We start from the raw sequence: 26,745 nt of genomic DNA, 5'->3' as shown, positions 1-26,745 counted from the left end.
CATTTGAACAAGGGGAGGAAGTGAGAAAGGTAGCGAATGTGAACTGCAGCAGTCACAAGCGGTCAAATTTGAGCTACAGTGGGTAAAACACAACAAAAACTATGATATCATATACAAAATAAAATAAAGGTCTTACAAAACTAGGCATTTTAACTTGAAAAAACAGGCCTAAGAATGAAAGATCAGCTTTTATAAAAAAAGGAAAAGTTGTTTATACTTCTGTGACACTATAATTCCCAAAGGGTTCTAACGTTGCACAGTTAGCATATAAAATTAAAGCACTGTTACTACGTTGCTTGAATTAAACTGTTACTCAACAAGCTTTATCTGATTTTCACTTAAACATATTTCACTGTACCTAAATTCTATTTTGCATGCACCACCAGCCGACCAACTGCTCACCTCTCTAACACCCTGCACCACCACCTTTCCCCGCTTTCCACAATCGCGTCGCTTTGTCTGGGGTCTTTTTGGGTTGGCTTTAGTTCGGTAGTTCAGTAGTTTGGTAGTTTGCCATTGCTGATGATGTGTATCTGAACGTCTAACCTATCTCCACATCTAGTCGGAGTGTTGCTGTTGCTGCAGCGACAAACATGCGTGAGTGACCCAGTTTTTCCCCGATGCTCATCATTAAATTACATTACCCCTGCCCTGTGGATCCATCCACCCGCTGTTTGCTCTAATTCACATAGCCCTGTGTTTCATTCAGCAAATTTCGAACATATTGGGTGTTCTCTCCTCCTCGGCACAATGGCTGGAATGTATTGTTAATGGGGTTCACTATTGTGTTACAATTTAAAGTGCCTAAATTCGAACTTGGAAAAGTCGAAATCAGTGCAGGTTTAGTTTAAATGAACATTTATTGGAAAAATAAAGTAATAAAGAAAATTAAAGCATTAAAAACCTAAAAGTGAAAAAGAATTTATTTTTTAAGAATTTAGAAAACTAGTACCACAAACATTTTTGCTAAAGCACTTACACTTTAAAGGAAATTATTTGAAACATACTAAATTATTTTAATTGCTTCTTCTGATACCAGGAAGTATAAAATCGCTCATATGGGACAAAAATGAAATATAAAAATCATTCTTTTTGTATTTATAAATTTGGAGAGTTAAAACTAAAAACATTCTTTGAATAAAAGTTTATTTGTAACAGAATCGTTTACTTCAGTACTTGAAATTTGTTTTAGTTTTAAAGATCCTTAGCATTTCTTGTAATTTCTTATAATACGGAAACAAAATATTGCTCATATGCAAATGATTGTTGTCAACCCACTCAAGTTCATTCACCCAAATCATAATAATCGATTCGCCGGGTCGCGCAAGGTAAACAAATGAGGTATGCAAAAGAATGGGTATAGGTAAAGAAACCTTCTTAAATGTGGGTATGGGTTTGGGTATGGGTATGGGTCGAAGGTGAAAAGGCAATCAATGTCGTCGTGCTAGAACTTTGGCTTACATCCTGGTTTCTTTTTATACTATATTTTGCAGTGCCTCCACCCCTTTTTGCGTCCCCTTATTTTACTACCGATTGCGGGTATTAGAGCATTCAACTTGGTGCCGAAATCAGGACGAGAGCAACAGGAGTTTTCCCCTTGACAAAAGCCGAGCACAAAAATTATTACATTAGCCAGGACTTTTCCGTTTTCCCCGTGGGTGGCCTGGTCTTTTAAGGTAGTAAAAATTATGTGTAAAATGTCCTTGAAACCCTTTTTTTATCTTTTGTTGTCTGCTTTCCTTTTCTCCGCATTGTTTGTTTTCCTTCGCTCATTTTCGCCTTACTTTTGAATGAATAAGTGGACTTTTGAATGGGAGGACAGGCTTAAATGCGCAATAATTTTTGGGACTGCGACACAGTTTTTCTTTTTGCAGGGAAATTTTTGTTTAGTTTTTCCTTTCGAATGAAAATGTATATTTAGCTGATTTCAAGAAACATTTAATATTAATTAGTTAATAATCTTTAAAAACAAATTTTTTAGCAAAAGAAAAAAACAAAACTAGTAAATATTTTCAATCCCATTTTCATAATTTTCAAGTGCTTAAAAATTATTGTTTTTTGTAAAAAACACTCTGCAAAATTATTAATTTCAACAAACAACTTTAATCAGTATAAAAGAGTTCGAGGAAAACGAAAGAAACCCCATTTGCTTATTGTTTTTAAAGATACATTCTTAATCTTAAGTTTCTTCATAAAACTGGTTCCAGAGAATTGAAATCAAATAAGAAAATATAGAGCGGTACAATCGATGCAGTCGCAAAAAGTTAAGAATGCCCAATCCCAAACATAAAAAAAAAAAAATAAAAACGAAAATAAATAAACACCCTGCCACATACAATTACATACACTCACACAATCGAAATTCAATGTGCTGGCAATGCTACAAAAACAAATGATATCATCTTATCTGAAATCGCAACAACATTGATATGTGAAAAGGGGGTGGAGAGGGGGTATAATTGGTGGGTAGGGGGTGTAAAAGGGGATGGGGTTTTCAAGTGGGTGGGATGTCCATGAAAAGCAAGGCGAATGTGTGAGCATTTGTTTGTTTGACAGGCATTACAAACACAAATGCCAAACCAAATGTCAAGCATAACATTTATTTTTGTGCAATTTTTTGGAAGTCCCTAAGGTCCCAATTTTCAATAACATAATTAAATGACTGGAAAATTTATGCATTGATAGAAAAGAGCAATTTCTTAAGTGCAAAGAAATGTTATCCAGTGAAACAATTTGAATTGCTTTAATTATTATCCCAAGCAAATCAAATTTCTTAATATTAATAAATCTAGGCTCGTTTTTGGTAGGAATAAAATGCATAAAGTCGATATATAACAACAAATCTGTTTTCAATTCAATTTTAAACGCATTTCTTTTGTTATAAAATGAATTTTTTGATCAGTTACTGCCTATCTTATAAATACAATTATATACCCTATGCAACCATATCGCATAACCCCCAAAAAGTAATACCCTTCATGGGCATAAAAATGCAGTATACACACATAAAACAGTGTGTTTTTGGGGAGTGTTGTTGTTGTTTTTGGATTTTTTTTTGGCGGCCCCAAAGCAAAAGCGAAAAGCACAAACAAGCAAACATATTTATATACAAAATACACAAACAAACAAATAAATATAGACGTGCAAGTGTATAGGTATATAAGGCGAATGTAATTGCCAAATAGTGTACATAGGCGAGCCTACGCACTCACGCACACAAACAAACGGATGGAGAAAGAGGGAGTAAAAGAGGGAGAAACAGAGAAAGAGAGGGAGAAAAGGCAGCAAAAGCAGCGCAGCAGCAGCAGCAGCAGCAAAAGCAAAAGCAACTTTGCAGCGACGTCAGTTTGAGTACATAACAAATAAATGCTAAAATTTCACGAAATACCAAAAAACGCACACCCAAAAATGCGCGCACACCAATGCAAACACACACACAAGCGCAACGCACGCGCCCCACACAAATACATAGACACACAGTATCTGTGTGTATATGGAAAAGCATACAAACGCAAGCTGCAAAAGTGCGTTCAAAAACAGAATTTTGGGCTGTGGTTCGGCAGCCCAAAAAGTGGAGCATATAACGCACAACCCCTCCCTCCCTTTCGCCCCCTTCAACCAACCCCCTCCCAACTCCCAACCACCCACAAAAATGCACAGAAAATAAAGAAAACCTAATAAAAGTATACAAAATTAAAACATTTTTTTAATGTTTTTTAAGAGACAGTAAAATCATAATTAGTTCTATAACATTTTCAAGAGCTATAAGTATTAATTTATCATGATATCGTAGACATAACAGTAAAGATACCATAGGTCCGGGTTCAAATCACACTTAAGTTCTTACCATTGTATTTACTTTTTTTTTAATTAAAAACAAAAAACGTTTAACTATTAACCTTAAAAGTAAAAATAAAAAAATTATTTTATTACTCATCCGCCATGTTGTTTCAGTTTTTTTTTTCTTTGTGTTAAGCCAAAAGTTGTGTAGCTAAGCAAAAAGTTGAGTGATGAAGGGATGGGGAAGAGATAGGCCCAAAAAGTGCGTGCAGTACTGCAAAAGCAAAAGCAGAATGAGAGCCAAAAGAGAAGCGGGTGACCAGGGGTGGATTTGGGGGGTGGGAATTAAGATTAGGGGGGCGCCCAACCAAAAGAATGCAGTGAATCTTTCCCCAACGAAAGGGTTTTGGCATAGTGACATAACATATTGAAGTCGTTATTTTCCAGAATCCTTTTTTTTTTTGCTTAATTAAATTAATTCCCTTTCATAATGTTTAGGAAAGAAATGTTTTGTACTTGCGGTCTTATTTTGTTAGTTTGAAAGGTTTTGCACTTTAGTTTTAAAGACTCTAAAAAACAAGCCTACATTTTTTGTATGAAAAAGGACCAAAAACTTAATGTTGGCAATTAATTTAATGGATTTCAATCAATTTCGTTATTAATTGCCCTGCAGTTGAAATTCCGTCCCTGCGACATGCGTCTGCTGCCGGCGTCGCTGCAGGCGCCGCAGTCGGCGTCGGCAGAGCGGCCATTGAATGCTGAATGCCAAAAATACGCAATACACGCACTCTCTCACACACCCACACACAAATGCTTGTATGCACATAGGCGTTGCATTGGTGTGCGGAAGAGGCAAAAAGCTTTTGCTAGTTGGATTTTTTTGGGCAGCAGCATAAAAGCAGCGACGTTGGCAGCGCAGTCGCCACTCCACGTGTTTCTTGAATTGCGTAAATTTTCGGCTGCCCCCCTCACCACCCCGACCCAACCCCTTTGCGTCCAGCAAGCTTTCATTGTCATTGTGTGTGCATAAAATGGCAGCAGCCGCTCTCTCAAGAGAGTGAGTGCGACATGCGCTCTCCATTCTTTGATATTTTGTGGGGGGTGGTGGGGAGAGGAATGGGGAGCCGCCGCAAAAAAGCTTCGCTCTTGCTCTTTCTCTCTCCCATTTTCTCTCACTGCAAAACCAAGGCGCATTGTTATTGTTTTTGGCATTGCTGCACTGAAAGGAAATGTATGCTCTTTAACGAACAATTATATGATTTTTATTGTTTCTTCACCTCTGCTCTTTAATTTTTCTCCTTAATTATAACAATTATTCTTCGAGATTTATTTAAAAATAAAAATATTTATCTGATGTCTTAAAACTCGTTTTGCTTTTGTTTCTTTGTGTTTTTACTATTTTTGCCCTTACTTCTAAAGTTTTTGTTTCTGCGTTTGCCGGCAGTTAAGAATCAACTTTTAATTAATCGAAATAAATGAATAACTTTTCAAGTTTTTTGATTGAAATTAAAATGTAATTGTTTCGATTCTACAGGAATTTGATATTTTTCTGTAAAGGAAATGCATTCAAAAAAGGGATAGTGACACTTGTGGGAATAAGGGAAGTTTTTGGGTGAAAAATGTCAAGCATTTTGAGGGTTTTTGTTCGAATTTCAATGGTTTGATCGGGAAGATCTCAAGGGTTATGCAAATTTATCCAGTATTTTGGTGAGAACTTCTTATCTTACAAATTTACAAATGCATTGTTTGAATTCTTTTTAACTGATGGCGATTTATTGTCGAAGAACCCTTCAAAAAAGATAGTAAAAAAAAAGAAATTAAATCCTTCGGTGCATCGTTAAACAAACCCAAAAAAAATGCAATTAAAATTGTTTTAGCATTTATGAAACCCTTTTCCTTTATGCCCATCTTAAAGTGGTTTGCCTATTATTGCATCTAGTATTTAGAGACCACCTGGATGGAAATATCCCGCTGCGTGAATAGGTTAAGACCAAGTTTAGGTTTGCTTTTGCTATTTCTGGGCGAGATTTCCCTAAACATTTTCCACTTGAGCGGAGTTCTCCTAAATTACCTCATGTCCTTTGCTTTATCCTTATGCAATTGCGCCTGCAAAAGAGAGAGGGAGAGCGCGCGCGAGAGAGAGAGGGAGAGAGGACGAAAACTCACCCCCGGATTATAAGGATATATGTAATTTTTATCCTGGGGCGGCAGTGCATACACACAGAAAAAGGCATGCAAAAAAGCGATTGCAACCGGGGTTATCTCTTAAGCCGCGAGTAAATATTGTACAAAAAAAAATTGGTAAAAATATATATTTGGTTTTAGTGCATTATCCTTTCATCCATATTCATTAATCCTAATTGGAACCCTCCAATTTGTCAATTGCAAGTTACTCGCCTGCATTCCAATTGGATTAATAGCCCAACGAGAAGAACCGCAAGTGGTTGTCTCTCTCTCTCGGAGAGCAAAAGAGCTCCGTTCTCCCACACAAGTGAGAATAACTTTTGCATTTGCAAAAACAAAACCACACGCACATACACAGTTGCATGCCTCTCACCCACACCAACGCACTCTTATGCGGCGGGGGCGAGGGATCCAATTGGAACCAATGCAAAATGGGCGCACTCTCTGCGGCAGCGAACAAAAAAACAACAACAAAAGTCTCTGCTCGCATTTCTTCCTTCGCAAAAGCAAAAGCAAAGCACGCAGCCGAAACTTGTTTGGATTTTTCGACTGCGACTGCGACTGCGGCACAGCTCCACTCAATGCACAGTGGGGCAAATAATAAATATAGGTTTGAAAAAAAATGAATGAGTATACTTATTTATTATATAATTTAATTGAAAGGAAATAAGTTTTATTGTTTATGAAAAAGTCTTTTGTTCAAATCCAATTAGGCTGAGTTGTGGCACAAAGATTTTTGAAAAAAATTTAATTTTTGGTTGCAAGTCTTATATGTTTAAAGGGCATTTTAGTAAAGACTAAAATGGTTGCAAATGGTTGATAGATTAATTGCAATCAGCCTGTGTTGTGGCCAATTCAAGCAACAAAATAACACATTTTAACAAGTTTAAAATGTTATTTTGCTATTTTAATTGAAATAACAGTTTAAGGTGGTTGTCTACCACTTTGCAGAGAGTGCTGTGTGTTTGCTTTGCTGCGTTTTTGTGCTCGCTCTCTTTCCCAGCCGCCGACTGTTGCTTTTGCCCTGCCATTGCCGTTGCCTTTGCTTTTGCTTTTGCTTTTGGTATTGGTGGTGGCTGCCGCTGCTGCCGCTGCCGCAGTCGACGTCGCTGCCCGCCGGCTGATAGGCCATAAACGAAATTTTGGAACACAACGCTCGTCTATTCGGCTCTAGGTTTCGGTGGTGCTCGCAGCTCGAAGCAGCAGCAGCAGCGTTTTGTGTGCATTTCGCATTCGCATATTCGCCTCTCGTCTCTCGTGCAGCAGAAATTACAGCCACAGGAAACTAAAAACTAAAACTCTCAAATTTCGAAATTCAGAAACCGACAAAATTCAAACGAAACCGCTTAAAAGATATATATTTTCTCACTCGGAAAACTGCAGCGGTCAAAGTGCAAAAAAAAAGCAGAAAAGTGCGAAAAACTTTTTTAATTATTATTTACGTTTTGTTTGTGTTTCAACGAGCAAATACACAAAATAACTGTCCAGTGTCAAATGTTAAGTGAATGTGCGTCGTGAGTGTTGCAAAACGGTTTTTCGACCAGTGATTGGAAGGTAATTTTGAGTAAAACTAAATAATCACATTAGAAAAAAGTGCAAAGTAAAGTACTTGTTAAAAACCGAAGTACAATTGCAATTTTACAATTGTGAGTGCGTACTTGATTTTCTAACAAACTCATCACAATTTTTGGGGTGTGCGTAAGCAACTCGAATTTCAAGCGGCATAAAAACGCAGCACAAAATGCGATTGAGTAGGCAAAAAATAAAAAGCGAAAAAGCAAACACAAACTGGGAAAAAGTGAAGTAAAAACTTTTATGCATAACGAAAACGTCTGCATTTTTAATCAAGCAACAACAATAGAAAAATAAGCAAAAGCAATAGCAACGACAACAACAACAACAACAACAAGGGGAACATGGAACAATAAACAACCCTCCCCGTTTTCCGCCTCCCCCTGGAATCAAACAAGGCGAAATCCCAGTGAACTGAACCCCTTTTTTGCACTGTGTTTTGGTGTTTGAGCGAGTGTGTGTGTGTGTGCCAGTGTGTAAAGGAGAAAGAACAATTAAGGGAGAATGAAGGAAAGTGCAAGAAGTGCAAGGAAGAACGAGAAATGCAATTAATCGCCAGGACACTTGCTCAATAGCAAGATGCCAGTGTTGAATTACTGTGAATAAATTTTTAAAGATGTGAAAACCTTTTGAAGAAATACATTTGACTATAAAAAGCTTATAAACATGTTAAAGATTGTTTGACTTAAACAAAATGAATAAAATCCCCAATTAAAATCCCAAAGATTTTTAAACACGAGACCGGAAAAGCCGAAAGATTAAACATAAAAACTTAAAATCTGAAATCAGGCGTTGTATTTCTCAGTTTGTATGTGCACACATGTTCCCCCTGTCCCAGAATATTCAATTCCCAACGCCAAAATAAAGTGTTTTTGGGTAGCCTGTGGAATAAAAGACATTTGCCAGAAGGCAAGTGGGAATTAAAATCCGAAAACGACAATATAAAATATATATGCTGCGATAAGTTTGCTGATAAGAAAATTGTGTCAGAAACAAGATGTTCTGGGAACACTTTGCACATAATGATTACTTAAAAACTTAATTAATTGATTTCATGGAAAGTGTGACAAATGGGATTTTTATAATTTAAAAATATATATTTTGCAAGTTAAAGAACCAACTATAGACTACTATATATTTTTAAAAAGAGAGCATTTATTATAAAAATATATATATATTTGCTTGTTACTCTTTCAAATTCCACATACATTTTCTAATAACGATTTTCACCCGTTTATTTATATTTACAGCTTAATGTCACTGTGAAAATGCCTCAACGAGCCAATCACAACACCAATTTGAGCAACATCAAGAAAAACATTAAACGACAACAAAACCGGCAAATGCTACAAAATGCCAATCAAGCAACACATTTTGAACATTTAACCCTCTAAATAATACACAATTAAATTGAAAATAATTTCGTGAAATTATAATAATTCAATTAAAAATTGAACTAAACAAAAACATTTTCGAAAATCAACGCAAAATTTTAAAATTGGCAACATAACTTTTGGTCTTTAATCAAATTCAACAAAATAGTAAATCAACAAAAACGATTTTTGGCAAAGCTGCGTGCAACATAAAACATCAAATAAAATAACAAATTTAAATTATCTCAAACGTCCACACGTGAACATGTTTTGCAATTAAGATGCAAAACTAAATAAAATCAATGTAAATTTTTTAAATCAACAAAAGAATATATAAAACAAAACCGTCAGCAAAGAAAACCAGCCCAAAATCAGTTTAAACACCGGAGGGAAATCTTTTTAGAACAAACGCAAAAAACCGCAAAAATTTAAGCCACCAAATTGGTAAACTCTTCAAAATTATTGGTTCGGACATACGCAATACTAAACACAGCAACACAACAACAACAGCAGCAGCCATAGCAACTGAACAACAACAACAACAGCAACTACTACAGTGATCACTACAGTAAAAGCAACCTACAGTAAAAAAGCAGCAAAGAAAACGTGTGTGTTAGTTTGCATAAAAATTTCGTTTCGATAAAAAGCAAAGCAAAAATATTAAGCAAAACAAAAAATTATTACCAATCGTAATACATGTATTTATAAAATATATATATATACCTATACATATATCTATGCTTACAAATTATATCGAAGAATATTTGGTAAACAATTTTTGATAAACAAATCGAGTATATATACTTAAATAATTAGCAACAAAACTGAAAAATAATAAGAACAAAAAACGTTTGGCAAAGGAAGTGCAAGAAGTGCAGTTTAATAAACTAAACAAAAAAACTTATAAATTCAAAATTAACATTTGTGAAAAGTTTTACAATTGAGGATTCTGGATTTGGATTAATACGAAAATTTGCAATTGGATATTAAGGTGAGTTTTATAAAGTTGAATTTAAACAATAACTTAATAATAATATTTGTTATAAACTCCAGCAAATCTTGATTAACAAGTTCACTTTTTATAAGTAATCAATCCAATTTTGCTATGTATATAAAGATATTTTTTTTTACAACTTTCTGCATTTCTTAATGGCTCTTAAAGTTTCCCCACGCACGAAAAAGTGCGTAAAAATGAAAAATGTTGTTTTAGAAAGTGTCCACAAACATTTGCAAACAATTACAGGTAACAGCTCAACAAAAAAAAAAAAAAAAAAAAACCGCCTCTAATTACAATTATAATTTATGCAAAAAAAAAAGAAGAAAAACATTTTTTGGTCAAGAGAAAAAATTGTCTACGCACTTTGCGTATGATTTATGACACTCAAAACTTGGAGTTGCATATTAATAACGAAAAAAAGCAAAAGTTGCTTGCTTGACATTTCTACATGTGTAGATACACACACAAACACACACACACAAACTTTAAAGGGGTGTAGATACTTTTTAGGGTTGTGCATAAATTAAAAATATATTATTTCTGCTTCTTGACGCTGCACAAAAAAAAGGAAGCCGAAAAAAGTGCGTCGCAGTTGGCACGCAATATTTTCTGACTGCGCTGCCGGCGCCGCTGCCACTTTGACCTACTTTAGCAAACGCAGCGTGTTCCAAATTTTGTGCGTTGTGTACTTTTTTGTACCGCTCGCCCTCTCTCGCTCTGGCCATCGCCCCATCTCGCTCGCCCTCGTTGGGGTTGGCCCGCCATTGCGTGCGCTTGAAATTGTAGTTTCTGTTTTTGTTGCTGGGGGTCTTCCGCATTTAATTAAATGCACAACAATTTTTTTCTCTACTTTTTTTGGTTTAAGTTTTTACACGGAAAATAATTGAGCAAAGATTGTAAGCTTTAAATTAGTGGGGGATTTCTAATAATTTTGATTTGTGATTGAATTATATTTTAGATAATTTGAAAACAAAATCTAAAATATAATTTATTTATTTGAATATAATAGAAAAAAAGTTCAAAACAGTACAAAACAAAAGATACAAAAATATAAAACACAAGTTGTATCTACAAGGTATTTTTCCTAATATCTTATTGACGGCAAAAGTATCTTTGAGATGTTTTACATGATATCTAAAAGATAAATGAGAGTTAAGTTATAAATATTTAAATTATAAAATATACTTTTATTGAACACTTTTGATCGTGAAAAGTATCTGCGAAATAGTTTTTTTCAATTATATAATGTGTTAGAAAATATTTGAATTATTATCTGCAAGATGAATTTTTTTTAATTATATAAGGAGTTATTAAATATTCTTATTATACGTTTGAAGGAAAATACTGTCTAAATAATATATTGTATAATTCAATTTAAAACATTACTAATATACAAAATTAATAAAAATCATTTCTATCTGTGTAGCCTTTGTCATAGCTTTTTGTTTTAGTTTTTCGTCTGCTGCATTTTCCCTTGTCGGAAGTGCTGTGGAGTTGTTTTTGTCTGCCGCCCTTTTCCATTTTCCTCTGCCTTCTCACGTGCATTTGCACAATCGTTAGTGTTTTTTCTAAGAATAAATTGTCTTTGGAGCAGACTGCGCGGCTTCTCCCTCTTCGTCGTCTTCAGTTTTTTTTTCTGTCTATGTTGTAACTGACGCAATGCAACCGACTTCATTATTTTCTTTTTTATTTGCTGTTTTTGTTGTCGGCACTTGCGCAAAGTGTCTATGATATGCTCTTAGCCCACAGTCAGTCAGCCCCCCGCAAGAACCCCCATTCATTTTCCCTACAAAAGCCGAACGCATTTCGGTTCTCTTCTTCAAATTGTTTAAATTTTATGACTTGCCACTGCAGTTGCTTGAATTTTAATGCGACCGATTACCAAGAAAGCGAAACAGAGCAACAGCGTTGCAAGAAATTGTCAGTTGCCTGATTGTAATTACAGTGGTTATAGCCGAGTTTTTTAGGGATGACGAAAAATAGACGATTGAGATGTTCCAAATGCATTTATTCTAGGTCTATAAAAACAAAAATACATGCGTGAGAACGTTTAAATAGTTAATATATACATTTTGAAGTTAAAGATATTTTTGGAAAGTTTACAGATTTTCGACCTTATAAGCATACTTTTTGAATTCTGAAAACCATGCAAAAGTCAAAAACATACCTTCATTTATCTATGGAAATCCCTTAAATATCATAAAGCTTAATTTAACTATCTTTTTTCATAATTTTATAGACCATTAAAGCCAAGACACGCACTTACCTTGGCCTAGGGCTGCCAAAGACTTAAAAAATAAGGAAAAAAACAAAATGAAACTTACACGAGACTTGATAATAAAAATTCATATGAAATAATCGCTTTTATGAACTGCTAATTAGGCTTATCAAAAAAAATGTGAGTGAGCAAAGTTTTTTTCGGCTGCAAAATATGGTAGAAGGTAGGGCTGTAAACTGGCTAAGGCGGCGAAGGGGGCGTGGCGGTCTGCAAACCTGTCAGTGTCAGTCAAAGTGACAAATTTTTTTTTCTTTTCTGCGTTTCCATGCCACTTAAACAAAAGTTAAAGAGAGAGAGAGAAACCATAGGCCTAACTAAAGAGTGAATGAGATAGTGGGAGAGCTTACACATTTTTTGGGAACTTACAGCTGCGGTCAAAAACGTATTCTCTTTTAACCAAAATCACTAATCTTTAAAGACATCGTTTTAAATAATAAAAATTACAATTTTTTTGATTCTATTTTAATTCTAGAAAATTGTTATTTGAAACGGATTTATTCGTATTCTTTTTGAATTAGATATATGTACATATCTAAATAACATGATTTTAAATGTTACAAAACAGACTTGATTTTAATATTTCTCTGAAATGCATGTTATACCTGGCGCATTTGAATACTTATTTTGAACGCTGCTGTATGTGCAATGTTTATTGGGGTTTGGCAAAGTCAATTCGTGTTTTTTGTACCGTTTTTCGCTAGTTTTGTGGGGTTTTTTCTGGCCATTCCCCAGTTGCTAATTGCCAGTTGCCTTTTGCTCCACTTCGCCACTCACGCATACACTCACACACGCAATAAAAAAACGAAACTTTTGCATGCGAGCGATGTATTTGTGTGGGTGGTAAATGTATTCGCATATGTGTGCGTATCCATGTGTGTATATGGCCGAATGAATACTTTGCACAAATAGAAAACGCATTTCATGGGCGGACATCTTTCGCCCTTTGTCTCTACCTCTCTTTCGCACTATTCCCTCCTCTCTCTCTGTGTTCCTCTTTTTTTTGGGGGGCTTTGGTTTATCTGCATTGAACAGTTGGAATGTGTAAAGTTTCATTGCCATTTCTGCAAGTGTGTATGTGTGGTGGGAGTCATTAAAATGGCATATATGACGTGGATGAAACAGAGGAAATTGTGGAATCTCAACCAAAACACACTGCACAATTGTATCACTCATATTTCAATAGTTTTTTGCGGTTTTTTGATCAAAAATGCAATATTTCTAGGGAGGTGAAATATAAGTTAGTTGTTCGATTCAATTTTTTTCTTTGAACCAGTAGAAGTGCAATATTGCTGATGAAATTTTGAATATTTTCAAATGTGTCAAAACATTTTCTTTTTTTAAAACATAAAAACCATGCTAATCAAAATTCCGTATAAATAAAAATATTCTTTAAAAGTCAGACATCTTAAAAGCACAACAAAACCAATAAAAATTAAATAAAATTGCAGGCAGACGAAAGGCAATAAAAATATGTCAATTTAAAGCCTATTACATCACAGTTCGCCAGAACTAAATGCTGATAATTCCAAAATACAGAATAAACGCGCACAAAATACGCACAGAAATACAGACACACATGCAGAAAGGCGCAACAAATAAATAAAATACAGAAAAAATTTATACAAAATTACACACAGGCAAATGTAAGTCTGTGCTATGTACAAAAATAGCAAACAAAGAAATAAGCACATACATAGGCCTATGTACACTTGTCACATTGCCATCTCTCTTCCGCAATTCCAACTATCTCTTTTTCGCTCTCGGCAAAAAAAATTCACAAGTTGCATCCAAAAAAAAAAAAAAAAAACGAAAAACTGTATAGCGTGGCCTACAATTAAATTGGCTCAAAGTGCGTAAGGGGCAGCCTGCACAGCAACAAAAATAAAACGCAGAAAAAAAAGAAATAAAACGGCAGCAGCGATAGAAAAAACCTTGAGCTGGCACAACATAATTAAAAATGTGCGTATACGCGCACACTGATAGGCCCCAAAAAAACTCTGACTACAAATACAACTAAACTTTTGCAGTGCGTAGAGCTTTTCCCGCTTCACAAATGACATTCACGCGCAATAAATATCAGGCTATACTAGCCAACCCAAAAAAAAAAATCATGAAACCAACAACAAAACAAGGAAGTCTAAAAATGGTCTCAGAAGCACTAACAAAAACCTATAGTTTGTAGGCCTAATCTAAATGCAGTGGGAGCAAGAGAGATGGGGAGATCTGGGGAGCTTTACATCAAGCATTTTTTGGAAGCTTTTCTAGGCGCCACGCTCATTGGGGAAAAAGCTTTTCAATGCGAAGATCATCAGTTTGAGATACAGATAGATTGTGAATCTTAAAAATTGTTAGTTCTAATTGAGAAATGTATGCTTTTTTCAATCGAAGCCTGTTAAAATAATTAGTTTCAATATGTGGATTGATTGGGGATCAATCAAAATAAACTATAAACTATACATTTATGTAAAACTTGCAGAAATTGTAATCAATATTTCGTTCCAAATAGATTTTAGCTTAACCTAAAACTAAATGCTTCCTCTTATTCATCTATAGAAAAACTAACAATAGTGATTAAAAAAAAAAATACCCTATAATTTCAATCTTAGTTAAAATGCAATGGTGACACAATTCCCATCTCCCTCTAACGAAAGGAACGGAACCGAAATGATTATTTAATTGGAGAACCTTCAGCCTCTCCAATTTCTTTTTAATAGCAGCTAATTATGTCAAGTATAATACACGCAAACACTCCAGAAAAGAACACTCAAGACACATGCAACCCATACATAATTCCCTTAAATTGCCGCAATCTGTAAAAAATCTGTTACTGTCTCTGTCACACGAGATGTTTTTTTTTTATTATACTTGATTTTTGTTAGCCCTTACTTTGTTTTTGATGCGTTTCCACCTTCGATGATGCCACTTCCTCTTCTGTGTTTTCCTCCTGGCTTTTTCCCCATCCTCTAGCCATCTCTCTTCCTCCAAAGACGCTTGATGAGTGCACTCGGCGGTAGAAAAAAAAAGCGAGAAGTGGAACAAAAAGCACAAAAGAAAAATGGTTAAGGAAATTAAAAAGCATAAAAACAACAACACACAGCGCCAGCTTCCGTTAAAACAAAGCGAACTCAAGTGGAAGAAGGAACAAAGAAAGCAGCAAAAAAAAGGGTTACCAAAAACGAAAGAGAGAACACATATGCAGCATTTACCGTTAGAGCCCTTCGAGGGCGTTCTTTCTTCCGCCCCATTCTTGTGGTTTTTTTCGTTGTCGTTTTTTGTGTATTTTTTGTATGTGCTTCTTTGTTGCTTCTTTGGCCGTTTCTGGTTCGTTTGGTATGCAGAACTTCAGAACTTTGGATGGTATGATGATGCACTTGGCTTGGCTCAATGGGAAACTAATCATCCAAGGAGCAGCTTATTTGTTGTCAAGTGGGAGGTAATTGTAAGATTATAAGGAACAGTTTTTGGAGAGATAAATGATGCTAAAATCAATTCGAAAATTATAGTAATTGTATAATAAGCATGCTTTTTCATAAGCATGCTTTTTTATTAAGGTTTGTCATTTGATATTTAACAATTTTTTTAAAGCCAACATAAAATAACAAGTAAAAATACTACATTTTCTAATTTAAACTTCAGGATGCAACGTTGTAATATTTCGCTGGCTCTATAAAATGCAGTCAAGCAGGAATTCCACCCCCAAAAAACGAAGTCTTACATTGTCTTTTGCCATACGCTTCGCTGAATCATCATATGTTTGGAAGTCACACTTTCGGGTATAGTTTTTTGTTTGGATATAGGTTTTTCCCCGCGCCCAAATCTCGCACAAACAAAGTAACAATGCATTTACGCAAGTCTTGCACTTGGTAGCCCAATGATGATGATGTTGTATACCAAGCTTAATTTATGGATTTTCTCAGACTTCTTTTTCGGTTGGGCTCTTCATTTGGCGTTATGCGTGGGTGATTCTCGCTACCTCGAATCTTGTGCAAGGTGTTTTATTTACATTGCGATGACCGCTGATAAAACACATTTAAAACCGACCGCCTGCAGTGAAGTCTGTGTTTCTTTTTGTTGTTTTTCCTTAGTCTAATTAAAATGCACCAACTCGAGTGCAACATTTTTATGGACGTGATTTACACAGGAACCAGCTACCACGAAAAAGAGTAGATTTTTTTTCATCGTGGAGGTTGAGGCGCAACCATGAAATTGAATTGCTACTTTGAAGTGCACTCGATGTCAGTGGATGGATGGGCCCGAAAAGGGTTAACTGCACACATGGCTGCACGGCTGATAGACAGACCCCGAAAAGCGGTGGGGGGTTAAGGCCGAGGTGTTGGGGCCTTCACAACCTCTGGGCCACCTAGTTACCCACACTAATTACGGCAAAATGCAGCCACGGCAACGTCGCATGTGCAAAGTGGAGAATTCTATATTTTTTCTACCGATTTTTTTGACTCGTTGGATGGACCAAGTTCATTAGAAGTGTACATGAAAAACACTTGCTATCATTTTTTTGATACATCATTGATTGGAAGTAGGAAAATACAAAGTGAATCAAGCAAAAACAAGACTAATTGAAAGAATTTTGTTTATTTTTGTTTTGTAAAAGTACTGTGAAGTTCCATGTTGTTGCCTAAGATATAAATAATAATAACTAATATAAATAAATAATTATATCATATTATTAGTAATATAATTATTTTTTGGTAAAGCGATTCAATTAAAAGAATAAAAAGAAGATATGAAAAAAATATCTTTTGATTATTTAATTTATTTAAGAAACATTAATTAAAGCATTCTTATTGTTGTATATAAATAACTATTATTGTATTAATACTACAATTTTAGGGAACATGTTTAATCTTCAATTAAAGGCTTAGTTTATTTTACATATATCTTTAGTAAGAAATACTGTTTATTAACATGATTTTGTTATTTCTTCATATTTTTTGCACATAATAACCTAAACAAAATGTACTATAATTTAATTTCCTCTCTATTTATTTTGCAGGTAAGCAGTTGTGTCTTTGTTCGAACTAATTGGGACGTACTATGGCTTAACGTAAGTTCCTTCCACGCTATAATTGCATAAAAATTTCTCATTTCTAAGGGGCATTTATTTTTTTTCTCTCTGTCGTATTTGTTTTGCATTTAAGTCCAGCAGCCCCTTGAGGCATTTTCCATTTGCCAGGGCTTTCCCACCGCCACCAACGCCCTTCTTCGCTTTTCTCTGGGATTCCTGACCATAAATTTTGCAATTAACGACAAATGTCACTTTGTCTGGCCGATGGCGACGTAGTCGACGACATCCGACGACCGTTGCAACAACCATTTTGCAGAAAGAAGTGGGAGGTTCGAGGCTCAACTCTTTTTCTTTTTTGCTTATACTTTTTTCTTTTTTGCATATATATATATATATATATGTATATATTTCTGGGTGGCCAGAAACGAAGAGCATTGGTTGAATGCTTTTAGCCCGGACCAACGGAGCATAGAATGGCCTGTGAACCTGACACCCAACATCCCACCACCCAATATCGCACCACCCACCACCCACTTACGGTCTGCTCGTCCTGCAATTGCATTAAAAAGCATAAATTTACTTTAGCCCAGGCTCTCGGAACGTTATAAAATCCATTTATGCACTTCACTTGCTCTCTTTTTTGCATGCCAACCACCGACCTGACCCACACCCACTTTTTGGGTGGTTGCATGCTGGTCAGACTTTTCAGGACCCAGGTCCTAGAGTTCCAGGTCCTCTGCAATCTACAATAATTTCTGATTTCTTTCCTTTTTTTTCTCTCTCTCTGCCGTTCCCATTTTATATTTTTGCTGCCAATTTCTGCAGTCCAGGCTAGCGTAAAAGCGAAAAAGAGAAGGGAAAAAGCTATGCAATTTTTACAAAAATTCCCATCCAAACACGAACCCACTTTTCCTTTTGTTTTGTGTTGTGAGGACGATGATGAAGTTTAATTTAGAAACGACCCTAGTCCGAGCCTCAGTTTGTAGGGATTTTCTTTATTTTTCTGCAGCACCCGCATAGCAGTGGCTTGCAAGCCACCCACCCACCAGTTCCTTGTTTTTGAGCCACTGCAGCCACTCATAACCACCCACTTTTGAGGTCGGAAAACTCCTGGTGCATGTGCTAAAGAGTTGGCCAAGGAAAAGTTTCGCAAATTGTTTATAGAGAATGTTTTAAATGCTGGTTTTTGTTGAGGAATTTCGTTTGCACTCTTTTAAGCTTAAATTAGGGGCTCAAATTCACGAGTTTTAAAATATATATTTATTTCTGGAAGTGACCACATTCTTGATTTAAAATTTATTTATTTTTAGATTGGGAAGTTTTAACTTTAAAAAAATAAAACTTTATTTATATATCATTGAATTCCTTTTAAAAAACAAGCCTGCAAGTTATGCAAGTTAAATTAAGTTTATCATTCAATTATATGAATTTTTGAGGGATTTTTTAACTTAACTAGTTTTTTATAAAAAGCTTAAAGTATTTTTAATTTTTCACATGCATATACTTGTTTATAAATATTTCTTTTGGTATATTGCAATTTTCCCACTGCTTTTCAATTGTCCAGTGGCTGTCTTTTAGTTCGAAATGATTTTTCATTTGCATTCTGCAGTAGGATTATTGTTTTTTCGTGGCTTTCCTATTTTTGTTTTAGCAGTTCCATTGGGCATTTGCCCATTCATTAATCTTGCTTTCTCGTCCTGTTTTTTATCTCCTGGGCTCATCTCCCTATAGTTTCCACCTCTGCCTATGTGCAGTTTTTGTCCATTTCCGCCTTTCTTTTTTGCTCCTGCTCTAATATAATTTCGATCGAGTCCACGTATGTGTTGCCTCAAAACTTCATTTCCTTTAGTTTTTCGGGGCGTGGCTGAAAATACTGCAGTTCCCCAACGCCCCGTTTTCCATACCACTCGTTAGATAAACAATCAGCAAACTGCAGCAGCAGCATAAAATAATAAAAGGAGCAAAAATTTAATTCCCGTTTTTTGGGTGTTGTATTTCCTCTTTGAAAGTTTTTGTTTGCCGATTTTTCTCAGCTCTAGAGTGTGTTTCTGTGTGTGTGTGTGTGTGTAGGATGTTTTTGTTTGCTTGCGCTTTTCTGCAGAATTTTCGGCAATATTCCATTAATACTGTTCGGACCAACGGGGGAATTTCGGGGGAAAAGGGAGAACTTTGTTTGCTTTGTCAGTTGCGCCAAAGTTTTGTTGATAAATAAATTTTTTAGCGATAAATTGGCAGAATGCAGAAATCAATTTTTACCCTTTGTATGTGCTCTGCTGCATAAATAAATCATCAATGCATTGGGGGAATTTCGTATTTTGCCTTTCGGGTATCGAATTGCAGTTTGGTCTGCTCCGAAAAAATAAATGCTGCCAAGCGTAAATGAAAATCTAAATGGAAAATCCACATGTCAGTCTGCATTTTTATCTTAAAAAAATAGAGTTTTATTTTCGCTGAAGGGGATTTATTCTTCAAATGGAATTTGAAATGGAATTGCATATTAATTTTGATGGGAGATTGGTTGGTATGGTAAAAAGTTTGGTTATTCAAATGTTTATTTATAGTGTGGAACTCTCATAAAATATTTATATATTCCGTGCTCTATTTAAATTATTTTGAATTATATATTTACAGAAGTTGGTTTAAGATCATAAAGATTTTTCTAGATATGAAATGCCTACAAATTATATACATTTTACGACGTCTATTGCAATTGAAATTGACTTAACGGAGTGGTCAACCCTTGTAAATGTAACCAATCAAAGCCCTTTTTAAACTTATAAATTTCTTTTCATATGTACAATGCAATAGATCCGTTTGTCAGAACTCTCAAAAAAACAAAAAAAGCCTTTTAGTCTAAACTATTGATGAATACTCAAACTCTCACAGACCGAAAACTAAAACCTTTTATCAAAGATAAATAAAACGAAAAACCGTTTTGGGGGTGGAGTATTGGGAAAAGCTGCATGCGACAAATGCAGGCAAAAAAGGGCGAAATGAAAATGGGAAAACCCAGCATATGTGAGGTTTGAAAAGGAGGGAAAGGAGCAAAAAGGAAAGCCTCTCGCTGAAAAAGCCAATGTGCAGTGTGTATGCAAAAAAAGGGGGGTGGTGATAGTCTGCCTCCCTTAAAACAACTCTTTCTCCCTCTCTCTCTCTTTCGCACGCTTTCCTGACTCTGTCTCACTCACCCACTCCCAACTGCAGTCGACGAATGTGAAATAAATTAAAATATTTTTATCTACACTCGTGCACGTAGTCGCCTCCTGCAATGGAAATTGCCAAAGTCAGCTGCAAAAGTTTTTCCCAAGCTTTGGAGTTTGGAGTTGCAACCCTCTGCGGCAGTTTTTCATCACCTACTCACCCCCTTCATTCAATTTTCCCTCTTGCTTTGGCAAAAGTTTTGTTTTTGCAGAGTTGCATTTCGGGTTTACTTTATTTGTTGTTTGAGAATTATTGCTGCATCGCGTTGAAAAAGGGTTGCAACTGCAGTTGCTCTTGCTCTCTCCCTCACTCTGGCTATTTGCCTCACTTTCTTCCAGTGATTTTCCTACTCTTTCGTTCGCTCTGTCTCTGCTTTATGGCTTATATGTACATATGTGTTGTCTGCTTTTTGGCGCATTGCACTAACCGACTATAAATGAAATGCCGCATGACGGCGACCCCCAAACTTCGCCCATTTCCTTCTTTTTTTTTTTGGGACACCACCCCCTTTTTGGATTTCCTCTTTTCTCATGCAAAAAAGTGAAAGTTTGTGCTGCTCCTTTTTTGGATTTCCCTGTAAAGAAAAGAGAGAGAGAGAGAGAGAGAGAGATGGAGGGCGAGAGAGAAAAAGCCAGAGAGAGTGGGTGAAAAAGGGGGATTTTTGTGTGCTCTGCACTTTGTTTGGGGGTTGCACACACCCCCCTTTTTTTGGGCCAAGTGTGTGCTGCAGTCGAGGGTTGTTGTGTGTTTCATAATGATGACAACCCTGGCTCCTGATGCTGCCCCACCATCATCACGATGATGATGATGATAAGGATGATAATGACGTTCCTTGCAGAGCATACAACCCTCATGCAATGTTGTTGTTCATTGATTTTCTTTTTTTCATCCTACCCCCTACCCTCCATTTTCTTTTCCATCCAGGAAAAACTTTTTTCCCGGCAACAAAATGCATTTTTTGTGCGCCGCCTGCAGACAATGCGACAGACAGAAAATGGGGAAAACAAGGGGGTGGAATGGAAAATGTGTTTGGTGGGTGGGTGGTTGGATGGTTTCTGCTGTATTTTTGCCTGCATAGAGAGAATTCATTTGGCTTGTCTGCGTCTGGTCGAGAAAGTCTGGGAAGGAAATCACAGACGATAAGGAAATGAGTGAAAATTCATTTCGGCCTGCAACCCCCTTCCCCTCGCCCACCGTTTTGCTGTGTAGTATTTTATAGTATTTCCTCTATTTTCACCATTTTACTACGGCCAAAGTTTCTTGGCTTGACACATTCACATCCCGGGCTGTGGCTATAATTTGCCTGCATTTTGCACAAGCCAACCCTCCACATTTTCTCCATTTGAGCAATTTATTGCTGGAACGTCATCCTTGTCAATGGTTTGCTTTTTTTTATTTGTCTTTACTTTGCTGTGTTTTATTTTTTTTGTTTTGTTTTCTGCGGCTTGCACAACTTGAACTCAAATGAATTTTCTTATCCCTCCACTGGTTTCCTTTTTTGTTCCGAACAATTTTTCATTTGAATTTCTATGCTGTCCTGCGGCAGTTTTCTCTAGTTAATTTGTGTGATTTGCTGCATTGGCCAAGGGAAAGAGAAAAAAGGGGTCTGGGATACTAAAGAAAAGCGATAAATCATCAACAGAATGGAAAATACGGTATACTGCATGAATTAATTGGAAATTGCTTAAGTCTGGGAAGGTTTCTAATCGGAAGTCTATTCAGTTAAATAAATAAATAAACTGCTGTTTAAGATACCTTTAAATCTTCTGTAATATAGATAAAAATGTATAGTAGTAACAGATATAAGGAAACATATTTTACAAAAAAAGTTATTCACATTTCGGCATTCATGTGAGACACTCATAATAAAGAAAAATCTAAGGTTACCTTAGTAAACTCTAGTCTTTTAAAAAAGAACTTTTTAAAGTTAGTTTTCATCGATGGTATTTTGGAAAGAAAAGTGATTTTAATGTTATTTGATTTATATCTTAAGAGGCCTAAGGAAACATAAGCATATAACTATTAAATATTCTCTAATGATATTGTTTAATATCACAACAAAAAAACAAAACACATTAGGTCATCTTCTTGTTCGTGTAACCAATCACAATTCACATTTGTTGTGTTAAATTGTGGTTATGCCACCTGCAATTTGTAGATACAAATCTCGAGGCATTACACTCGAGACAGTAAAAAAAAGGGTGGCAATAGAAAGGTGAGGCGGGGGCAGTAAGCCACCCACACACCCACACTAAACACTTTCGATTTGGCTGCCAAAATGCCATAACTTTCGCTTTCGTTTGGGCCGCGAGCTTAACCCCATAAAGACTCCCATTTCAATTCCAATTCCTAGTCCTATTCCGACCCAGTCTGAGCCTCGAGTCGCGGGTTTTGGCGTCATCGTCGCATTGTCGCATTTCCAAGTTGTTGCACGCAAGAATAATATATATACAAATATATAAAATGTGTAGACTGGCAGCCAAGTAAAGTGTAGTAAATAACAAAAAAAAAAAAAAACAGGGAGAAATAAAAGTAAAAGTCATGGGACAAAACAAATTTTTTGCAGTAAATTGCATGCGACGTTTCATTTGTTTTTCTTTTTATTTCCCCTTTTTTTTGTATCATTTTGCGCCTTTTGTACAAATGTCAACGTCGTGACAAACACTGTCTGGAACAATTTGAGTGTGACTTTTGTGTATATATGGTATACTATAGCTATAGTCAAACTCTTTGTTGTGTGGATTGTGGGCGTCTTGAAGTGCAAAAGAAATTCAATTTCTTCAAGCCTCTTTCACTCACTCGTCTGTTTTCAGCTTATTATTTGTTGTATTTCAATTGTTTTTATAATCATTTGACATTTTGTCGGTAAATTAATAAGTTGGTTTTTTTTTTGTCTTATTTCAATATTTTGGGTGGGCGAAGTGTAATAGTCACGATAAAAATAAAGAGATTTATGTGCGGGGGCTGGTTTTCGATGAAAGTTGTTTGAATATTTCTATAATTACTTTGGGCTTATGATTAATGAATGCCTATAAGTTTTAAACATGGAATGTGTAATAACCACATGTCAGGGAACTTTTTTTATGATAGTCATTCTATATTAGAGCTAAAATGAAATCATATTAATTAATACAATGCATATCTAAATATATTTTTGTTATATTACATTCAATTTTATTAACCAACTTAACTTAACTTAATTAACTTAACTTATTTTATATTTAAGTCTTATTTATATAAATCTATACATAAATTGCGTGCTTTAGTAGCTATGCTTTTATATTCCCCCCTTTAAAGAGTTAATCTTTAACAAAAGCCATAAATCTAAAGAAAACTCTTCCTCTCTTTTGCTCAACTCGCTTTTATATGAATGAAAATAATTTTATGCAAAACCCAGATACGCACACACACCAAAAAGTGAGAAATCTCTCAGTTACTGTGTCTGTGAGTCATGTAAAAAAAGTAAAATAAAAGAAAAAGCAGACGGAGAAAGAAAAAAAGAAAAAATGTAAAATGAAATCAAATTTATCTTGAACTTGAACTTGAAAAATAAAAATGAAGACATCGACAATGTTTAACGTTTTATTATGGCCGTGGCTTTGGGGTAAATGTTGAATTCGTTGTTAAACATTTATTTCTATGCACATACTTATAGTCGTTTAAAATGTGTAATATCTTATGATATCTTGATATAAAACAACATCCGATTTTTAATTTTTATAAAACAAAAGATTTAATAATACATAAAATATATATAAAATCAACAATTGCAGCTGCAGAGCTAAAACAATACAAATTATTAAAGCGCTGACATTTTGCGGTAGGATATTTAGCAATTAATTTGAAGCTTTTATTTATATTATTTGCATTTTATTTTATTATTTTTTCTGCGTCCGCTTGTGAATGTCAGCCGGCTCAAAGTCAGCACAAATGTATTTGTGACTTTGAAACGACTCAAACTGCAATAACAAATGATAATAATAACTTGTATTTCTGCAAAGGGGGGGAGAATCGTCAAGGGGTTAACTGCGCAAAAGAACATTGAATGCACACAAAATGTGTTTTAATGAGATAATCGCTAAATAAAAAACAAAAAATGGGTGGAAAAAAGTTAATCGTGACACAGACGCAGAAAATGAATTTAGCTGAATTTAGCTAAAAATAACCAAGAGTACACACGTAGTATATATGTCTGGGGATCGGAGAATATAAGTGGATAATGCATGTGCAAAAAGTTGAGTTGCAATGAGAGAACAAAGTTAAGCGCGATTTTGAATTGAAGCTCGTGTCATTTAGCGACTTTTAATTAGTTTAACATGGCCAAGTTTAATTAGATAATATATGAGGTTTTAGATTTAAAAAAATGCACAACACGCGCTTGATTTATTGCACAAATATAGTTTATAGCTGTAGTAAGTAGTGGGTACATAGTATATCCATTTAAATTTGCTCTCCACTAAGTTTTTAAACAGTATCAATTAAAATCAACTAATGCATTCATTATTAAATGTCAAATATCGTAGAGGCAATCAAGACAACAACAAAATCACAACGCTTCCGTAAATAAACAAAAATCCAGCAACAAATTCGACGTCATCAACCAAAGTCAAATGAATTGTGTTTAAATAAATGTACGTATAAAGAGTCGAATAAAATGACATAATAGAGCAAATAAATGTATATACTAAAATACAAAATATATATATGTTCTTGCATGTATGTGAATGATAAAATACTTTTTCTCTGACGGGATTAATGAAGCCGAATGCAAGTTCATAAATTAAAGAAGTCGACATTTATGAAACAAACGTGCAAAAAAAGCAAGACAATTAATAACTTAAGCTCAATTGAAAAAAATTAAATGGGAAACTGAGTAATATTTAAACAGTGCACTTATATTACAATCAGAAATAAAATCTTAGATTTAAATAAGAAAAAAAAATATTTAAATAAAATAAAAATTTAATTTAATTTGAATATTTCAAAACAATAATTAAAAAAAAAAATGTATTTCCTTGTTACATATATATATTTTTACTAATTTTAATGATGTACACAAAAATTCCATTTATTGAAAAATAAAATATGTTAAATTAAAAAAATAGAATACGATAACAATTATAGTCTTGTGCTCCAAGAAATATATAACTATATTATTTCATAAATATACACTAGTTCCGCGAATATCAGTAAATGTTATAACCAAAGTTAAACACTTTACTTCGCTAGCTAGTGTATCTTATCCATTGTATCCCTATCCCTATTTGTATCTGTATCCGCACTCGCACTCGCACTTCGTATCTGTATCTGCGGTCTAACTGTTTGTTGGCAGTTGCCGTCGTCGTTTATTTTTTTGCAGCTTTTGCTCGCCTCTTATTATTATGTATTAGCATTATTATTTACCCGAAAGGCTGTTTATTTTTTTGTATTTATTTTTTGTGGAAGCAGCGTGGAATGAGAGATTCGTGGAATTGGGACACTTGTGTGCAGTGCGAGCAAATTTGTTGTCGAATATTTTTTTTTAGCGACTTTTCGCCGCTTGCTTCCCCCTTTTTCGGCTTTCTTTCTTTCATCGCGAAAAGTCTTCCAAAACTTCTGTTAGTTTGATTTTTTTTGCTCATGCTCGTCAATGTCAAATGGACAACAATTTCTTTCCTTTTTTTTCTCCCCATATCTTTAACTTGTTTTTGTCATAATTGTTTGCGTAAATATTTTGACTAAGTTGCACTTGATTTTGCAGTAAATTTCCACTCATCCCATGTGGCGGATGATTAATATTTTTTTATCACTCATTCGCTTCCGTTTTTTTCCCGAGTTGCATTATATCGCCGACGATTTCTTTGAAAAACTTAAAATGCAAAAAAGAGCAAGAAATCTTAGTTGTTTTTCTATATACACCCGAAACTTGAAATGCGCAAGCAAAAATACCCAAAAAAAAATCGCACAAAAAACTGAATTTGGTGAGCAAACAAATACACACAAAGATTGCAACCAAGGTCAATGATGAATAACAGCAAAATGCGCTGTTCTCTCCATATATTTTTTACCAGTCCGGAGATCTCCACATGCAGACTGAGTGCGAGTGGGAGGGAGATGAGGAGATGGATGTGCGACAGAGAGAGGTGCAGCCGAAATGCGTTCTTTATTTTTCCTTCGCTGACTTTTTTGGGGTTTGGCATACAAAGTAAATAAATTGTTTGACATGGAATTTTTAGTCGGGTGGTATGGTGTTCGGGGGTGTTCGACGTCAGTCCCACCACATAGATCCGCTTTATATACACTGCATACTCTCTGTATTTTATTTTAGTTGAATTTATTTGTGCATTGTCGTTCTGTG

At 35.1% G+C, this 26,745-nt stretch overlaps 1 protein-coding gene across 8 annotated transcripts in view; it reads left to right on the top strand.

Moving 5' to 3' along the window:
- Nucleotides 1-26,745, top strand: part of LOC108147939 — an 89,714-nt gene that overhangs the window by 44,840 nt on the left and 18,129 nt on the right. For 5 of the 8 annotated variants that reach the window (XR_001774537.1, XM_017274723.1, XM_041710538.1 and 2 more), the window contains one exon: nucleotides 8,787-9,900. The gene's annotated coding sequence lies outside the window, so the exon portion shown is untranslated. Of the gene's footprint in view, nucleotides 1-582; nucleotides 598-7,115; nucleotides 7,519-8,786; nucleotides 9,901-17,195; nucleotides 17,247-26,745 lie in introns of those variants that run through there. The other 3 variants (XM_041710540.1, XR_001774538.1, XR_001774536.1) reach the window with 3 other exon arrangements.

This window comes from Drosophila elegans, unplaced genomic scaffold, assembly GCF_018152505.1.
Source record: "Drosophila elegans isolate 14027-0461.03 unplaced genomic scaffold, ASM1815250v1 contig_814, whole genome shotgun sequence".
NCBI lineage: Eukaryota > Metazoa > Arthropoda > Insecta > Diptera > Drosophilidae > Drosophila > Drosophila elegans.
Note: the sequence above shows the minus strand (reverse complement) of the source record. Positions and strands in the feature narration are given on the sequence as shown.